This window comes from Podarcis pityusensis (genome assembly GCF_964106645.2).
Source record: "Podarcis pityusensis genome assembly, chromosome: 7".
Lineage (NCBI taxonomy): Eukaryota > Metazoa > Chordata > Lepidosauria > Squamata > Lacertidae > Podarcis > Podarcis pityusensis.
This window is the reverse complement of record NC_138031.1, coordinates 26,234,418-26,254,714: the sequence shown is the minus strand read 5'-3', so window position 1 is coordinate 26,254,714 and position 20,297 is coordinate 26,234,418. Positions and strand designations below refer to the sequence as shown.

The window sequence follows — 20,297 nt, the reverse complement described above, 5'->3', positions numbered from 1 at the left end:
AAATATTAGCACTCCATTATTTTTCTTAGGTGAGAAATCCCAGCTGGTGGCCACTAACAGGAGCACCACTGTATTCAGCTTAAGTTCATCCCCAAAATTTCAGGGCAGACAAAAAAGTGCTCCCTCACACAGTGCATATTGAGGTAACTTTTGTACAGTAGGCTACACTCTAAGCACACAAAATCCCCAACACACACAGCCATCTCTCCACTGCCCAGTCAGACAAATAAGAGGCATTGTCACCATTCAATGACACATTCCAGCCAGACAAAGGCACTTGGAAGAGAGTGTGGAGGACCAGTGGGAAGGAGGTGCCCTGGAGAGAAGGAAGTGAGGCCTGGGTCTGGGTCAAACGGGCCATAGAGAGATGCTGGGGAGGGTGGCACATCTGGTCCCCGGGACTGAGGCTGCCCGCCTCTAGTTTAAGCATTATAATATTTAAACTGACTGCATTGGAAACCCCTTTGCGGCCTCTTCGTGATGAAAAGTGTGATATAACTGTTGAACATAAACACATGAGTGCTATGGAATTCTAGCTTCACAACACATGTTCCTCTCAATGGGACATAAAGAGGAGTCCAACCAAAGGTCCATTGGTGAACGTGAAAATATATACATATGAGATCCGATTTAGCATGCACCCCCAAAATCAGATCCAGGGGGCTAGGAACCCTCTGGAGCAGATTTTGAGGGTTCATAAAAGGGACCAGAGAAGAGAAACCAGAATTGCTGTTGCGCAAGTAGATTTCCGTTGCACAAGCTGGTGGACGTCAGTGGGTGTTGCGCCATTTCTCTGGAGGTTGCATGGCCAAATCAATTTATCAGGTTGACTTTACCTGTGTTAGTCAAACAAATCCACTGTTGTTGTTTTATAAATTGCGGAGCTTTTAACTGATTGCCACATATAGTGAAAGATTATCTGGTTCCCCTTTGATGCATATCAATCAACATATCCCTATTGATGCTGACTTGTGCTGGTGAAGTAAATTGTCTCGCAGAGCGTTTAGTTGTCACGTACAATGCTTCCCTCCCCTTTTTCTTTTACACATAACTGCTTATCAGGCTAAATGTGCACTCAATAATGAATTGTGTTTATAGAGAGATAACCGTCACACTGTTTGTTCAAGGGGTATCATCAAGGATCTGGCTAGGTTTTGCCGACAGATGCACCTCTTGCTTGTCAGTCATAACAAGTATCCTTTGCAGCTTTGCATTTTTATCTAGTCAGCAAAAGAAATCATGTTGCTGCAGCTCCGGATCAATATTAAATACACCAACAGAATCTCTAGCTGAGTATCTCTTGGTGGGGAAAGTCTGGAAGATTAGGGGAAGAGATAACAATTTTGCATTGAGCTCTCAGCAGAAAGACGGGATTAAAAAAAGAATTTAACAAAAAAAATTGATACTATTTCCTCTCTCTCTCTCTCTTTTTAAAGTGGCAACAATAACAGTACAAATGAAACACCATTACAAGCCACAACAGTTTTGAATTCATGTTGCTGAATATATTGACTTTTACAGCCTATTCTCCCGTGATACGCTGCAAAATGAAACTGAAACTTGATGGGCCAACTGTACTCCATTAAAAAAAATTTTTTAGAGGATCACATTCCCCTCCCCCAATGTATCTGGTAGAAATGAATAGTTCCAAAAACCACAGTTCTAACCCCCCACCCCACCCACCATCCCAACATGCACACATTAAACCTTAATGTTTAAGGTCAATCCAAAGTCAACATTAAAAAAAAAAATTCCTTGCCCAAGATTATGAATGATGCAAAAATTTATGGAGCATACAATTTATTACCATGCTAATGGAGGCCTTTGTTTATATCCTGCAACATATGCTCAGAATCGCTAGGAAATGGCTATGTTTTTAAAGAATAGAGTGAGAAGCAATTAGAGGCATTAGGTTTAATTATTGTGGAAAACCTTTGCAATGCATGCACACGTGTGTGTGTGTGTGTGTGTGTGTGTGTGTGGTGCTTGTGTATTCACGCATGTGTGACTTGTTTAAGATATTCAGTTTAGCCTTAAGAAGTCAGGATTTCTCATGAGGAAAAGAAAAATCACACTACTTCTGTAGCTGCAGCTATTAGCAATGCTTTATATTTATTACCTGGTATACCACCCAAAATTAATCTCCAGCCTGCTATGCTTCTTGTTACATTTGCTTTCTGCCTAACCGGAACCTGTGTGTTTTACTTAAGGCACAAGGCAGATCTATGTCAGTAGCAATCAAGCTTTATGTTTTCAGAAATATCAGTCAGACACTGCATCTTCATCCCAGAATCCTGGGGCAAAAACATGATACTTACAAGTATCTAGTAGAGACTACCCTAGTCAGCATTTAGACTGAGTCTAAATACTGATCTCAAGGCTTCGGCATCCAGCCTATTTTGTATAAGTTTTTGTTAGTCCTCCAACACCCCCTCCAAGCCATCAGACTCTGAAGTTAGTGGAACAGGTTAATCTCACAGTTGGGGGGCAGGGAGGTAAAGGACCCCAGATGGTTAAGTCCAGTCAAAGGCGACTATGGGGTGTGCAATCATCTTGTTTTCAGGCCGAGGGAGCTGGTGTTTGTCCACAGACAGCTTTCCAGGTCATGTGGCCAGCATGACTAAACTGCTTCTGGCACAATGGGACACCCAGAGCACACGGAAACGCCGTTTACCTTCCTGCCACAGTAGTATCTATCTACTTGCACTGGTGTGCTTTTGAACTGCAAGGTTGGCAGAAGCTGGGGCAGAGCAATGGGAGCTCACCCAGTTGCGCAGATTTGAACCACCAATCTGCTGATCAGGAAGCCCAAGAGGCTCAGTGGTTAAGACAAACAATACGAACAAATTCTTGTCATAGCTTTATTTTTCTAAACATTGTTAAGTTAGCTTCCCCAAGTCCCACCTATCTGATTTTCATTTTACTTCACCTTTAGCAGTTTACATATATCATAATTTCTAACCATCTTTTTTTTAATCATACTTAAAATAACTTCACATTTTATCATTTACAAATAATACTATTTTAAAATACCCTATCTTCTACTTCTCATCCTACAGCCTATATCCACTTCCAAAGCTATTCTAAGGTTTATTTTTTCAAATATTCCTTAAACTTCTTCCAGTCTTCTTCCACCGTCTCTTCTCTCTGGTCTCTCTTTCTGTGTTTTTTATTTGTGTTATAAAATGAATTTTAAAAAATGGGGGGGGGGGGAGAGGCTCAGTGGTTATACCACAGCACCCCCCACGTCCCTAACTTCAGTAGTGATCCACACCCTTCCTATGAGTTACAGAACCCTGTGCACAAGTCTCTGGAATCACTAATCATTTGAAAAGCATCTCAGAGTACTCACCCTTTTCTGTCCCCTTCTCTCCTTTCTCTCACACGCACCTGCCACAGGAGGACAGATAGCCACCTACTGTAGGAGTGAATTGCAGTTTCACTGCACTGTGAGAAGAATTCTGTACTTCCTTTTGTCTGTTCTGAATCTTCCACCACTTGGCATCATCGGAGGTCCCTGGGCCCTAGTACTGTATTAGGAGAGAGGGAGAAAACCTTCATGCACTTTCTGTGCACCATGCATAATGCTATTCAGCTCCATCATGTCTCCCTTACTCACCTTTTCTCTAAAGTAAGAAGGCCCCTATGTTGTAACCTTTGCTCAGAGGAGAGTTGCAGCCTCTTCTTATGTGGGAAGGCAGGCCAGTTGCCTGCTCAGGTACGTGCATCGCTTTTTCCTCCATAGGCGAAACCTAAACCATTCAGGATTTGGCCTGGAAACAAATGTTTTGAAAAACTGCAACAACCTGCAGAATGCGGCATTTGCTTTGGGAGTACACCGAGCTGTAGAAAGCTATATATGAGCCTGAGAGCCCTACGGGGTACTGAAAGGCCCTCCCAGCATGTGGAGCGTGCAAGCAGATGGGTATGCCATGAAATTATGAAGGAGCTGATGACCAGTCTGGACATTCCTGCAAAGGTATGATCAAACCATCTGTTCTGTATTCATGAGCTTGTTTATTGCTCGTAATTTCGAGAACTATTTTGAAAACTGGATAGATGAAAACGAGCAAAGGAGTGAATCAGCTAACATATTGCTGTAGACACCACAGGACCAATTCTATTGTCTTTGGTTTGGGTGTTTGGGTGTGTGAGAGAGAGAGAGTGAGTGAGAGAGAGAGAGAGAGACAGAGACCTTGAAAGGATCACAGGGCTACTTGCATCTATCGTTGTCATGTAGTGATTGTTTTATTATGAATACTGTACAGTACAGTGGTACCTCGGGTTACAGACGCTTCAGGTTACAGACTCTGCTAACCCAGAAATAGTACCTCAGGTTAAGAACTTTGCTTCAGGATGAGAACAGGAATCACACAGTGGTGGTGCGGCAGCGGCAGCGGGAGGTACCTGAAGTGGTACCTCAGGTTAAGAACAGTTTCAGGTTAAGAACGGACCCTCAGAACGAATTAAGTTCTTAACCCGAGGTACCACTGTACTACCATTTGGTTAAACCTGGTGCTATTTACGTAGGAAAGGGAACCTAACTCAGCTCAAGGGCCACATTGTCTCAGGAGCAAGCATTCGGGGGCCACTTGATAGTGGTGGGTGGGGCCAGATGCAAAAGCTGCTGTGGCAGTGCATTTGAGAGCTGACTACATTTCAACAGTGCAAAATCTCCGTTCCTACATACACAAACACATACCTCCACCCTGGAAAGCAAGAGCAATTATTAAAGTTGAAACAGACATCCTAAGCACTTGAGCAGGGCCAGGGCCAGAGCAGACTTTGGTAATATTTTGTTATATAGCTTCCTGCGCAAGGCCAAAATTTGGTGCCCCCAAATGAATCTTCTGAGTTATGGATTTTCTCAATTTTGATCTCCCTCGGCTCAGCGCCCTGTGCAGAGGAACAACCCTGAATCCTAAACCCAGTGGTGGCCTGAGGAGAGCTTTGAGGGCTAGATAAATATGCCTGGAGGGCTACATTTAGCCCCTGGGCTTGTGGCTTCTCACCCCTGACCAGCTGCATAAGAAGACAGGCCTCCTGCCCATTTTAATGGCTGTGTAGAAGGAAGAATCCAATCAGGTGTAACTTGCCATGCAGATTCCCTCTTTTGCCTGACAATTAAAACATGCAGGAGCCCTGTTTTCTCTTTTGCAGCTGGCCACCCTATATAATTTACCACATGTCACTGGAAGGCCGATTGAAAACTAAAGCTCTCTGAGGGGTGATTCGTATATTGTTCTGGAAGCACGGCATGAATTATTCAAAAGCTCCAACCTGACAGTGTGAGCTTTTCTCCTTTTTTTATGACTGGGTACCAGCTACGTGGCCGTAACATTCCTGAGGAGTAGAACAGTGAGGTACTCAAAGCCCCTCCAGCGGATAAGAAAGGGGTGCATAGACTTCACATACGCTTCAGGTATTGCTATTTCGGTTGTTAAACAGGCGTCTTTAGGATCACCTTGGCTGTAAATATGTGGCAGAGTGGAGGCAGTTCCTGAGGGTTGTAAGCACTCCAGTGAAACTTGGGTAGTTCAGGGCTTGCCCAATTTCCCCTCGACCATTTCTCATCAATCAACAAGAAAAGAAATGCCATGTGAAAATTATCAAAGGGGAGAACAAATTCTGAGAACATTCAGCTGAGTCGGGTGCAGGGTTGTGTTTTTTTCATGATTACCTCACATTTGCAAATCGGCTCACCCATGCTCTGCACTCCACAGCCTTCCCAGGTGCCCATCACGAAGGCATTGTGAAATAACTCTCTCTTTTTTTCAGACCAAGAAGTGTGGGCAGCCAGGGAGGCTGCAGAGAGCTGGAGACATGGTTACTGGAAAGAAACACAAGCAACACTCTTGGATACTTAGCGACAATAAAGTAAGCTCAGAACCCTGCAGCCAAACAAAATTCTAAAGAAATGATAGGTGAAGGGACCCCTGACCTTTAGGTCCAGTCGTGGCCAACTCTGGGGTTGCAGCGCTCATCTCGCTTTATTGGCCGAGGGAGCCGGCATACAGCTTCCGGGTCATGTGGCCAGCATGACTAAGCCGCTTCTGGTGAAACTAGAGCAGCACACGGCAACGCCGTTTACCTTCCCGCCAGACCTATTTATCTTCTTGCACTTTGACATGCTTTCGGACTGCTAGGTTGGCAGGAGCAGGGACCGAGCAACGGGAGCTCACCCTGTCGTGGGGATTCGAACTGCCAACCTTCTGATCGGCAAGTCCTAGGCTCTGTGGTTTAACCCACAATGCCACCTGCGTCCCAAAGAAATGATAGGGTGCCCTAAAAATGGGAGCCTCTTTCACTGACTCTTCTGCACATACTTTTTTAAAAAAGAAAGATACATGTGGAAGGGCAGCGCCATGCAGCCTAGCCCCACACATGGCCAACAATCCCAGTCTCTCCTGACATTGGCATGTTCAACGAATGGTGGAATTAGTTATCTGCTTATGCAGATGTATGCAGGTAGAGACTATACCCAATCCTGTGTGTGTGGATAGAAAATCTACCCAATCAGGGTCCTGGTGCGGGCTACCCATGCAGTGGTGGTAGGCGGGACTAGACTAAATGGCTCTGCAATCCTTCTGCTCTACATGTTTTCATTCATGAGAGTTATTCTCTAGTGCACTGCATGAACTCTGCTCCTAGTCCAGGACTTTGACCTGTACAACTATGCCGGCTCTTAATGCCCACAAACAGCTGCTCCCTCCCACTGTAGTTAATGGGAAGGCCCACTGAGCTCTGTGCAACCGAGGTGATGAAACAGAGCCATGGTCTGGTAGAAAATCACATTCTGCTAATTCATGCACATCACACAGGGGAGGGGGTGATGCAGAGACCCAGTCTGAGTCCCTTTCTAAGGGCAAATCTTTCTCTTGCCTGAACATTTCTCAGGTATGCGCACCCATGTTTCTCACTGGTTGTTTTCTGCACTCAGCATTCTGTCCTAGAAACTCTGAGTTTATTAGACATCCATTACAATTGACACATTGTTGCAGCGAGGGGTGAATAGATGCATTAGACAGATGATCTTAATTGGCTTTCATCCAAGAGAAATTAAAAAAGAAGAGAGAGAAAGGGAGACAGCTGAATTTGATTCACATTTTCAATTAGTAAAACTTTCTTTCATTATTATAATGCCTGCTCAAATAGCAGCCACATCATGGTGACAAATCCCGTTATCATGCTTTCTTTAATTGTCTTCCAAAAAGGCTTCTATTGAAAGCTTTGTCTGGACTTGTGTATAATGCTGACAATCAAGTTCCGCTCAAAGAGATGGGGAGGGGGAGTGTAGCGGCTCTGACTGAGGCACGTTATAATAACACATTTTTTTCCTTGCTGGTGGTTCTTCAGTGTGCGATTCTTGTTTTAGGTCACCATGCTATGATGACAGACGATGTGTGCTAACAAGATCAGTCACCAAGCATTAGTGGGATTCTGATGCTTCCCACTTATTTCAAGCTTTTGGGGTTTTTTTATTTTTTTAAAAATTGATCCTCTGCAGGTGTTGTTTGCTTGCAACATTATTACACAGCAAACGTGGTTCCTTTTTTTCCTTTAAGCAGCTAAACTCATGCAGCAAGCAACCAGTTCATCTAAAGATGAATTCTAAAAGGAATTATTTATTTTTCTAAACATTGTTAAGTGGGCTTCCCCAAGTCCCCCCATCTGATTTTCATTTTACTTCATCTTTAGCAGTTTACATATATCATAATTTCTAACCATCTTTTTTTTTATCGCACTTAAAATAACTTCACATTTTATCACTTACAAATAACTATTTTAAAATACCCTATCTTCTACTTCTAACCCTACAGCCTATATCCACTTCCAAAGCTATTCTAAGATTTAAATATTAACATATTTTTTCAAATATTCCTTAAACTTCTTCCAGTCTTCTTCCACCAACTTTTCTCTCTGGTCTAGGAGTCTCCCAGTCAGTTCGGCAAGTTCCATATAGTCCATCATCTTCATCTGCCATTCTTCGATAGTTGGTAAATCTTGTTTCTTCAAATTCTTTGCCCCTCCATCCCTTTGGCTGTGGCTAAGCAGAACAAAGCAAAAAATAGTCTCTTACCATTTAAAGAGATTTTAATGATCACAGAGAAAGAACAAAGAGTCCATTCTCGGAGTAAAGGTGCTCCCAGTTAAGGTTTCCACCCACTCATAGAATCATAGAATCATAGAGTTGGAAGAGACCACAAGGGCCATCGAGTCCAACCCCCTGCCAAGCAGGAAACACCATCAGAGCACTCCTGACATATGGTTGTCAAGCCTCTGCTTAAAGACCTCCAAAGAAGGAGACTCCACCACACTCCTTGGCAGCAAATTCCACTGTCGAACAGCTCTTACTGTCAGGAAGTTCTTCCTAATGTGTAGGTGGAATCTTCTTTCTTGTAGTTTGGATCCATTGCTCTGTGTCCGCTTCTCTGGAGCAGCAGAAAACAACCTTTCTCCCTCCTCTATGTGACATCCTTTTATATATTTGAACATGGCTATCATATCACCCCTTAACCTCCTCTTCTCCAGGCTGAACATGCCCAGCTCCCTTAGCCGTTCTTCGTTTCCAGGCCTTTGACCATTTTGGTTGCCCTCCTCTGGACACGTTCCAGTTTGTCAGTGTCCTTCTTGAACTGTGGTGCCCAGAACTGGACACAGTACTCCAGGTGAGGTCTGACCAGAGCAGAATACAGTGGCACTCCCCCCCCCCCGAGTCACCCAAGTCACTTCCTCGTCTTGCAACCTGGTCTTGCAACCACTGTTCCTTCTGTGCAGCTACCTTATCGAATCTCCCTGACTTTATCTAATCTCTATGACCTTGGACTGATTGGCTGGACACTTTCTAGCAAACCAGAGTCTGTTAACTCTCTCCTGGTTCTTCTCCTCCTAGCTGTTCACCACCCAGTTCTTCCCAACTTTTGTCTTCTGAACTATGTCCCTCAGCGAACCACTGTTCCAAATCTATACTGTTCCACTGCTCCTGGGAAGATTCAGGATCCTGATCAGGAGCAGAGGGAGGGGGAGGCTCCCACCATTCCTCATCTGTGCAGCCCTCCTCAACATGGTCCCTGACATCCTGCTACTGTGGTGCAACTCCACAAAACAGGGTGTCATGCTGGCCTGCATGGAAAGCAGGTAAAGTGGTGTTGGGTGTGTGGGATTGTTTCCCTAGCATTACTTTGCTTGCAGTAGTTGGGTTGGTTGTAGTAGAGAGGTGGAGCTAACATGATGCAAAACAAGTCATCTTAGGAAGCTGAACAAGAGATGGAACAAAACCGTAGTGCTGGGATGGTGCCGATCACTTTACCTCCTTTGGGGGGGGGGGGAGACTATCTACAAAAAAATTGAAAATAGAAATTCTCACTTCAGAAATGAAGCCCATGTTCATTTCTATTTTCTGTTTCTTCATAGGCTTCACATTTCATTTTAATTTCTCTTCTTCCTCTCACATGCATTTCCAAATGTCAGACACACCATGGTCCTCTGGGCAAGCTGAGTGCTAGTTCCCCATGCCCCCAAACACCACCTGTTTACTTCTGCACCTTTCTGCCCATCTGTCTCATAAGGATTAATTAAAACATTTTTTTTACAAAAACTGATGATGCCTTGGCTCCAGAAAAGCTAGACAACATAACTCTTGGTCATGTTGGAAAAATGTTTTTTTCCCTATTTGGAAAACAATATAGAACATGAAAGAAAGAGGAAGAGTCATCTTTACAGTGCTACACATAAAGCACACAATCGTGCAGAAGTCAGCCATAAATTAAGATCCATTGAAAATAGTGGAGCAGAAATGAGCAGCCTGATCCTTTGCGTGCTCACTCAGAAGTGAGTACCTTGGGACATACTCCCAAGTAAGTGTACATAACAGAAGCCTGAAATCTCAGGCATACTTACTAGGAAGTAGCAATGCAATAATATACACATCTACTCAAAAGTAAGTCCCATTGAGTTTAACATGTCTTGCTCCCAGGTAAGGGGGAAACCCCACTTTCCTGGGAGTAAGCCCCATTGAATTCAATATGATTTACATCTGAGTAGATATGGTTAGGACTGCAGGCACAGCCGTGTGTGACGTTAAGTCCCATATATTCCAAAGGGACTTAGTTGTGACTAACTTTTTGTGTTATTGTTCCTGTTTTCTTTAACAGGCCCAGAGTGCTGCTATAATCAAAAGAACCAATGGCTTCAAGTTACAAGAAAGGAGAGTCCGAATAAACATCAGCAGTAACTTTATGGCAGTAAGAGTTGTTCAACAGTGGAACAAACTCCCAAAAGAGGTGGTGGACTCTCCTTCCTTGGAGGTTTTTAAGCAGAGGTTGGTTGGCCATCTGTCATGGATGCTTCAGTTGAGATTCCTGCATTGCAGGAGGTTGGACTAGATAATCCTCAGGGTCCCTTCTAACTCTACAATTCTATGATTCTATGGAGGTGAGACACGCACAGGAGCCCTGAGAGATCAAAATGTTGGCAACTCGAGAAGATAGAGTGAACCTAGCTTCTGTGTCTCCAACTGGTGCTGCCTGCCCCAACTTCCCCTGAAGTCCCTCCTTCAGCTGCTCCCTCCCTCCCTCCCCCCCCACCAGTAACTGCCTCATTCCCCTCAGCCACCATGTCTGTTTATGACATCACAAGGAGTCCATAGCCAATGGCAGCAGCTGGGGAATCATCGACACAGCTTCCATTATCTATCCTAGGATGGGTGGAAGGCACAGCCAAACACTGCTTAGATTTATTTAGAAAGGCATTTATTTAGAAATAAAAAGAAGCTTGCTTAAGCCCTGAAATTATCTTCATTACCTTCACAAGTGGTCTTGGGAAAGATCTCACCGGCTTCAGACATCCCTGAAAGGCAAACCCAGGAATGCTAACGGGGATGGCTACCATCCGACATCATCACACAGGCACCTCCACTGGCTTCTGTATGGCAACTTGATCCCTGACATCAGCTTCCACCCATGAATTCACGAGTTCATCCATTCCCCGTGACTGGAGGGCGACTTCCACCACAACCTTAAAGCATAATTCCCAGGCACACTGTGTCTGGAGGGTGATCTGTGCATCCAGACACAACATTTGCATCAACCACATTTGAAACCTCCTGTGGCGATCACACAGGGTCCCCAGACATTTAACGGTCTATTGATCCCTGTGCCACCACTGTGCTTGCTTCCCCGCTGCCACCAACCTGTTACTCTCTGGTAAAACGCTGAGTCCAGACAGTTGTTAAAAGTGAACCAAAAAAACAAGTTTATTTTACAAACATTAACAAGTTTATGGTTTCTCTGATAATATTCCTGTCAGTATCTTAACTTTAGTTTCTTTACTGGCCTATACCTTCCTAATAAGGGACGCGGGTGGTGCAAGGGACACGGGTTGTGCTGTGGGTTAAGATAAGAAGGTCGGCAGTTCGAATTTCCGTGACGGTGTTAGCTCCCGTTGCTCTGTCCCTGCTCCTGCCAACCTAGCAGTTCGAAAGCAGAAAGTGCAAGTAGATAAATAGGTACCGCTCCGGCGGGAAGGTAAACGGCATTTCCATGTGCTGCTCTGGTTCACCAGAAGCGGCTTAGTCATGCTGGCCACATGACCTGGAAGCTGTACACCGGTTCCCTCAGCCAATAAAGCGAGATGAGCGCCGCAACCCCAGAGTCAGCCATGACTGGACCTAAAGGTCAGGGGTCCCTTTACCTTTACCTTCCTAATACCTTCTGACTGATTATCTCAACTGTTTGACTGACTCCTCTTAACAAATTATCTCACTCTCTCACACCAGACTAGCCCAACCCACAGACTTATCTTCTCTGTCTCTTCTAACTCCAGACTGTCTTCTCAACCACCCTAACTCTAACTCTAACTCTAACTCTAACTCCAACTCCTCCAAAAAACCCTCTGTGCTTAAACCTTATACACAGTTAACTCTGCCCCTTGGGTTCTCATTGGTTAGTCATTTTACAATTAGTTAACCCTTTCCTTATGAACCCAGTATGATGTCACACACCTAGGAGGGCAAACGTCACACCTCCCATTCAGACACACCCACTTATCAGCCAGTCTCCACTCACACACATGCAACACACCAGCTTCAATCCACAAATATGCATGCAGCTTCTGTAGAGTGGGCTTACCTGTATATAAAGGTGAATTTCAACCAGCTTACCTCCATCACGACCCTGAGATTAAAAGAGTCCCATGCTGTACCGACTCGGAATGCTTTCAGCCTTTCAGCATCCAAATGCAAACTCCACTGGCTTCCGCTCACCAGCATCAGCCAGCTTCCACCAGGTCCATCACCTGACATCAGCCAGGTTCCAACTGTGGATAACATCTGCCTTCAAGCTGTGATCCTAAGTCAGCAAGCAAACTTGCCTTCTCATTACTCCACAGCATCTCACTGCCAAATGATCACCTTATTCCATGTGCCAGTTCACCCTCCATGTGGAAGACCACCACCCAGTACTGAATGCCACAGCTGTTGACCTCTGTGAAGGAAAAAGTCTTTGCCCACCTTTATATCCACTCAGCAGCCAAGTACTTTTGTGACATCACAGACAGTCTACAGCCAATGGCAGCAGCTTGGGGGAGGTTGTGTATCATCATAATCTCCTTAGACCTCACAATGGTGAGTTCAGCTCAGAAGTGATTTGCTCCTTTGCTTCTTTCTTATTAAAAACATGTATAGCCCAACCCTAATAAGCACTGGTGCCAGGCAATGGCCCTTCATTAACCCAGGGGGTGGGAGGACATTTTTCAGCCTAATGGCTGCATTCCCTTACAGGCAATACTCTGAAGACCATGTGTCAGTGGTCAGAGGATGGCAGAGGTAAAACAGGAGCAGAGCAGTAAATATGACTCTTGTCTTTGTACTGGAGGCCCATTCGAGAGGTTTCTACACCACCCGGTCTCTCCGTCCAGTTAAAAAAAAAATCCCAGTTGAAGGTAACATCCCAACCAGGCAAAAGTGTTTGAGGATGGTGGAGAACATGGCTGGAGATGGGCTTAGCCTGGGGAAAGTCATCAGAGCCAGGTAGAGTGGCTTGGGGAGCTGCTTTTGGCCCACAGGCTAGAGATTCCACACCCTGGTCATAAGATAAATGATTAAAAAGAGTGTTCCCAACATTAGTCATACTCAGAGTAGAACCATGGACTGAGACAGAGGGGGAGATAGCTAACAGGCCATGCCAACCCCCTGGACCAGTTGAAAGACGGCAAACAGGTGAGGGACTGGCTAAGTAAAAACTGAGTTTGGTGGAGCAGAGCCCCCATTTGCCCTACTACACCAGCCTCCATTGAACTGGATAAATGACTTTTCACAGGTGCAAGAGCCTGGTGGATCAGGACCTTGCTGAGGAATAGGGAGCCTTGGATTGGAGCCAATGTGTACCAGCTATTCCATTGAGAAAGAAAAGCTTCCATTGGTGCAATTGGGAGTTTTTCTTCTAATACAAATGACAGGCACGAGAGTCCACAATCTGGGTCAACACCCTAGCAAGGAGTAGGGAACCACACACCCTCCCCTGCTTTATGCAGCAGAAGAAAAGCTTCCATTGGCAAAACTGTGAGCTTTTCAGGGAGGTTTGTCTGGCACCTTCATTATATATATTTTAGGTGCCAAGCGAAAACGGTTCCTCTTCAACGAGGCCTTGGGCTAATTAACATTCTACAGTCTTTTAGATGTGTTTGTGGGAGGGCGGGTGTTTGTTTTGTTGTTTCTGTTTTAACTATTTATTTGAGCTTTTTTTTTGTTGTATTTTCATCTTGTGAACCACTCTAAGATAAGGTCACCAGATTTTTTTCAATGAATCCGGGGACACTTTTCAACTTCCTACTAAATAGATGGATTTTGACAGGGGACTGATTTGTAAATCTAGGGACTGTCCCCGGGAAACAGGGACATCTGATAACCTTTTGATGAAGGGTGGTATATAAATCTAATAATAAAATAACTTACTTCAAATATAGAAAACAGGCACCGGACCTCCGATCCAGATAAGGACTGGAGCACATGTGTATGCGCACACACACACACACCAGGGGCCCGGTTGAGATAAAGATCCCCACATTTACTCATTACTTTTTCAAGGTCATTTGTCTAATTTCAAGTGGTATGTTATCTGATTTGGCCTTTGGCCCATCAGTCCTTGGTCCATTGGTTTCTCCAATCTGCTTTTTGTAGCTGAAAAAGATGCTATGTAGCTTTTCAAACTTAGATCACATTTCCATTACTAACAATACAATCTGCTTATGACATGGTTTGGGTTCTTCCATATGCCCCGTGGGGATAAATCCCTCTGCAGTATTCCCAACCCAGTTCTAGAGAAATTAATCTCTCCAGCAATATTTCTCATTTGAAATATTCTCATTTGAAATATAGAGGCATTTCCTCGGGCCCGTTAATCATGCTTGCGGAATATAATGCACTAGGGGTCTCCGTTTTACTGCCATGTTTGAGTAAAGAGACAATAACCATGAACATAATTTTGGTTATTAGTTCCAATAAACCAATAATCTTCACTGTTCATTAAAAGTAAGAGAGATGTGAGCCAAGATGAAGTGAAATTGCTCAGTATCTGCTAGCAGGGATTGTTTTGCATTCAGGGCACTTTCTCATATGCATTTCATAGAAGAGCTGATTTGAGTTGTGCTTTAAATACGTTACCAGAAATAAGAGCTTCCAATGTACGTTTGGATCCATTTTGAGAAACAATATGTACCCTGAGATATTGTGAAGTTTGGCGTGGCAAGAGAATGGACAATGCTGCCCTTTTTTATTCATTTCTACATCCTTGACAGGTGGGAATTGGAGCATTTGGAATGCAATTTATTCAGTGGCCTCACCTGTCTGTTTGCTCTTCATTCCATCCCTGTGAGAGTCTTCATGTACAGATATCTCCCCACATACATGGGGGTCACATTCCCAGGTACCGCGTGTATATGTGAAATTGCATACACCATATAAGAAACCTGTAAGCACCCTCTAAACCTCTGGAAACCCTTGAAAACCCCTTTTATAAACCAGCAGCACTTAGAAGACTCCACTATAATCACTCCCTCCAAACCTCCTTTCTCAAACTGCAACTCCTCAAAAGTCGGTGCAAAGGCTCCTAGAATTGCAGTTGCAAAGGCTTCTGGGATTGCTAGCCATTTCCCCACTCTTTTCATGCCATTTTTGCTGTTTTCCTGCTCTTTTCGGGCCATTGTTTGCCCTTTTCACACCTTTTTGCAGATTAAATCGATTTATTTAATCCTTTCCCGGTGCCGCAGATATACTCGGTCACACATGAGTCAAATGCACTTAACTGGGGAGGCACCTGTAGTTGCAGGATGTCCAAATATGCACCATAGATTTTAAAACATGTTTACACTACTTTAATGGTCATGGCTTCCTTCAAAGAATCCGGGGAAACAGAGTTTGTTAATGGTGCTGAGCGTTGTTAGGAGACCCCATTCCTCTCAGAGAGCACAATTCCCTGTGTGGTTTAACCACTCCTTCTTTGCAAGGAACTCTGGGAGTGGTAGCTCTGTGAGGGAGATCAGTACTTTTTACCCCTTTCTCATACTCCAAGGACTCAGCTACATTAGTCAAAAAACAGTGTTTTGAATGCGTTATAAACATGCAAAACCAGACGGCGCTGGAGGAGGGGGGGAAATTCTATGCAATTTTCAATAGCGTTTTTCCCCCTCCTTTCGCAATAACGATTTAATTTTTGACTTATTTATAGCATTTTTCTGCCTGTGTGTAGATGTACCCTAAGCCAGCCTCCCACTTCCTGGTGCCCTCCAGATCTTTTGGACTACAAATTTCACCATCCCTGAATATTAGATATGGCTGCCAGAGTTGATGGAATTTGTAGGCCAAAACCTCTGAAGGGCACCAGGTTGTGGGAAGGCTGTTATTGTTCATTATTCATCTTTATCCTCTTAGCAAGCTAAAAGAGACCCTGCGAGATCGACGAAAGAGGGGATCTACAGGTACCATAGTCATTTTATTGAAGCAGAGATGAAAAGATGATGGTCTACAGATTTTTGTATTAGTCTGGCTATGGGGGTGATAGAGCTTTAAATCAAAGGATTAGGGCTGATAATATTGTTGGGACTGTCTGGCCTTCCAACCTTGTAGCTCTATGGTTAGTCAGCTTCCACCACTGCAGCCAGACACATCTATCCACAACATGATTGCTTTCTTGACACTTTGTACAGAATGCACATTGCATGAAATTCCTCCTGGATAGTGCTGGCTTAGGACTCTCTTCAGAGATGTAAAAGTAACCAAGGAGATAATTCTGTAGTCTTGCCTTAAAGGCACAGAGAAAAATCGTCAGAAGAACCATCATAGCATTTCAGCTTTCTGGCCATTATGCCCAAGGCAATAAATTTCTCCTCTACCTTATAAAATAGGAAAGGTGGCTTTTAGAAAGTAATGTGTCGTGCTGTATATTACATGAAATAAAATATCCTTGCCCAGTGCACAGAGAGCATTCAGCAGATGCGATAAAATACATCTCCAAGCCTGTTGGGATAAACATATAAGCAACATTGCTTTATTTATGTCTCAGCTCAAAAAGTCAGTTTTGTGCTTCATTTGTGGGAAGTGCTAGAAATCAAAATAAAAAATAAAAGCTTTAGACTTCTGTTCTACACATTTGTATGTCACAGGGACTTACTTCTGAGTAGACAGGTACAGGATTGCACTGTTAAGAAGTCACTTCAAAGCACATGTAGAAGACAACATAGCATTTTTCTTTTTCTCATCTTCAAAAGGAATCTCCTTTTCAGTTTAAACTTGCTGGCATAGAATCATATTATGGTAGAGTTGAAAGGGACAAAGAGGGTCATCTAGTCCAACTCCCTGTGATTCAGGAATCTCAGCTAAAGCACCCATGACAGGTGGTCATCCAATCTCTGGTGAAAAACCTCCAAGGAAGGAGGGTCCACAATCTCCCAAGGGATTCCATTCCACCATTGAATAGCTCTTATCATCAGAAACTTCTTCCTTATGCTTTGCAAACTGCTTAGATGTCTATTTTTGCATTCGATAATAAACCTATAAATAAAATAGCAGCTACTGATGAATAATACGAGTGACTTTCAGAAGGCTACTTAAAGTGGGGCAGCCGTTCCTTATTCTCAGTTCATAAACCTTATTGAATGGCACTTTCAGCCTTTGTTAAGGGCAGCTTTGACAAAAGCAAAGAGGTGAAGGAAAGAGCTTCGTTCAGGCCCTGAGGCACCCTGGGTGCCCCATCCCTCTGCCTCTTTTCCCACAATGCTCCTTCCCATCTCCACAAACGGCTCTCCTTTTGGCTTCAGGGAGGGTTCTGATGTCTACATTTCAGAGAGCTGAAAATAATGCCAATATATTTCATATCTGGCAAGCAATGAGCCCCTGTGGTTTCAGATAGTACATAGGTTGTTGTTGTTTAGTTGTCTGAGTCGTGTTCGACTCTCCGTGACCCCAGGAACCAGAGCATGCCTTGGAAACTCACTTTCTTCTCAAAGCTTCTCCTTTTTTTATGTCCATGGAGTTTTCTTAGCAAAATACTAGAGTGGTTTGCCAGTTCCTTCTCCAGGTTGATCACATTTAGTCTAAACTCTTGGCTATGACCTGTCTGTCTTGGGTGGCCCTGCATGACATAGCTCATAGCTTCAAGCTCCTTCGCCATGACAAGGTAGTGATCCATGAGGGGAGTACATGGGTAGACAAGTCCAAAAAGCCTGGGACACAAATTTTTAGTGGACATATTGACTCATTTACCAGAAGTAATGTATGGAAGTGTATACTCGAATCTGTCCAAACTAAGCCTCCTATAAGCTTTCCGCCAATATCAATATAAGTAGTTTATAGTCACTATGCAGCAAGGAGATAGGTTCATATTTGTTTACTAGAGTCACATCTGGAGCAATCCTAACCATGTCTACTCAGAAGCAAGTCCTATTTAATTTCTCAGGTAGATGTAAATAGGATTACAGCCTCAGTTCTTCCTTGATTTTTCATCACTAGACATCTCGCTTGGCTTCCAGATAATTCTGTTAAGTTTTCCACCAGTCAAGATGCAGTTTTTCTGCATTTCAAGCCAAGGAAAACAGCTGGGCTTATAAATATTAACAAGGACTGCCTTACTGAAGCAAACTTTGTTCTCAAAATAGAGGACATAATTTTGGCCACAGGGTCTCTCTCCCTCTCTTACTGTGTCCAAGAGCAAAGTGTGTTCAGTTGCTTGTGATGCTGTATATTTGAAATCTCTAAGGAGATCACTGACTGACAGATGTTTTTATTTCTTATTGATTTTTTTTCTATTCTGTTAACTGCTGGTAAAATTCCCATGAAGAGCCTGATACAAAACCTGCTGCTATCAGCATAAATTCTTTAATTTTCTTGGATCAGCTCATAAACTGATGGCTGAGACTTGCACCTCATGAATGGTGTATTTCATAGCCCTCACTTATTGACCCACCAAGCTCAGAAGGAAACAGTGTCTGTGTACACTCTCTATATCTAAAACACATTTCACCCCAAAGAATCATGGGAACTGTAGTTTCTTAAGGGTGCTAGGTATTGTAACTGTGAGGAGAAAACTACAATTCCCAGGATTCTTGGAAGTGGGGGTGGTGCTTTAGATATACAGTATACCCAGAAATTAGAGCAATACATTTGTAAAGATGGAGATAGTTGCTGAGAACTAAATCAAGCAGTCACTCTCGGAGCCAACCAATGAAGCAGACTGCAAATGGAGATTTCCAGCAGCTTCACAAGAAAGTGTAAGAAAATGCTCTCAGACCCTCCTAGTGTCTCTGTTTTTAAGGGACAGCTCCAGATTTACAGAAGTCATTCCAGTTTCTGATTTGATCCCAGAACATCCCACTTTTCATTAGGACGTACCAATTTCATCAGAGAAATGTTGGAGGGTATGGAGTTGTGCAGCCCTTGAGCCAAGGAGTTAAGTAACTATACAGTGGTGCCTCGCAAGACGAAATTAATTCGTTCTGCGAGTTTTTCCGTCTTGCGAATTTTCCGTCTTGCGAAGCACGGTTTCCCATAGGAATGCATTGAAAATCATTGCAATCAAGAAAGCTTCAAAATTTATCTAGGAAAGTATTGTAAAATTAATGAGAATTAGAAAAATGTTGGAATGAAATTATCTGGCTTTAGCAGAAATGTCAAAAAGAATTATGAAAGAATATGTTATGGTTAAAAGAATTTGGGATATATAAGTTTTAAGTTTTAGGGTTTTCTAGGTAAGATAAGGTTAAAATAGATTAAGGTAATTTAAATGACAGAATATTGTGAAAGATGGAAAGGATTTGCTGAGATAATTAACAACTAGAATACAAAAAAGGGAGGTGTGAGGAGGTCGTTGAAATAAGTTAATGAAAGTTAAGGATTTGGGAATGTTAGACTTGTTTTTTAATTGTTTGTTTATTTTTGTTTTGTGATTTAGATGTATTGTGTGTTTTGTTATTTATTTATTTTTTTGACTTTGGTTTTAATGATCTGTATTGTTTAATTGTTATGTTTATCTACTTCTTTCTCTCTTTTTCTCCCTCTCTTGTCTTTTCTTTCTTCTTTCTTTGTAATTTTAAAATTCTCAATAAACATCATTTAAAAAAAAAAGAAAATCATTGCAATCAAAACAAACTTGCAAGACGTTTTCATTTTTCGTCTTGCGAAGCAAGCCCATAGGGAAATTCGTCTTGTGAAGCAACTCAAAAAACAAAAAACTCTTTCGTCTTGCGAGGCATTCGTCTTGCGAGGTACCACTGTACAACCTTTAGAAGACATCTGAAGGTAGCCCTGTATAGGGAAGGGTTTTTTTAATGTTTAATATTTTATTATGTTTTTATATATGTTAGAAGCTGCCCAGAATGGCTAGGGCAACCCAGTCAGATGGGTGGGGTATTATTATTATTATTATTATTATTATTATTATTATCATCATCATCATCACCATCATCATTAAATAGGATGTCCTATTTTCATCGGAGAAATATTGGCGGGTATGTGCTCTGGGACAGTAGTGCTGGTGAAAGGTGAGGTGGGAGATTCAAAATGGGGAAACTGAGGCAGTCTTCTAGATGTCTGCGAAAATTGCCTCATGATCATCCTATTTAACACTTCTCTGGATACCCTTTGTGCAGTTTCATTGAGATTTTCGAGGTGGGTAGTTTTGATCCCATCTTGAACTTTCCAGAAGAACATATTCCTAGTTTTATGGGGGGATGCCTGTGAGGCACAGTTAAACCTCTGCCTTCACAATCTGCATTCTCAAGAGATGCATTTAGTGTAACTCAGAAACCTT

The 20,297-nt window shown here is 43.1% G+C and overlaps 1 long non-coding RNA gene across 2 annotated transcripts; it reads right to left on the bottom strand.

Moving 5' to 3' along the window:
* Positions 1 to 6,942: 6,942 nt before the first annotated feature.
* LOC308481374 lies at positions 6,943 to 12,479 on the bottom strand. Of its 2 annotated transcripts, none has more exons than XR_013988601.1 (3): positions 11,698 to 12,479; positions 10,804 to 11,340; positions 6,943 to 8,047 (listed from the first exon to the last, which is right to left on the bottom strand). It is a non-coding gene; the product is annotated as an uncharacterized lncRNA (long non-coding RNA). The 2 variants fall into 2 exon arrangements; XR_013988602.1 differs by having other exon boundaries at positions 11,709 to 12,479.
* Positions 12,480 to 20,297: the final 7,818 nt, after the last annotated feature.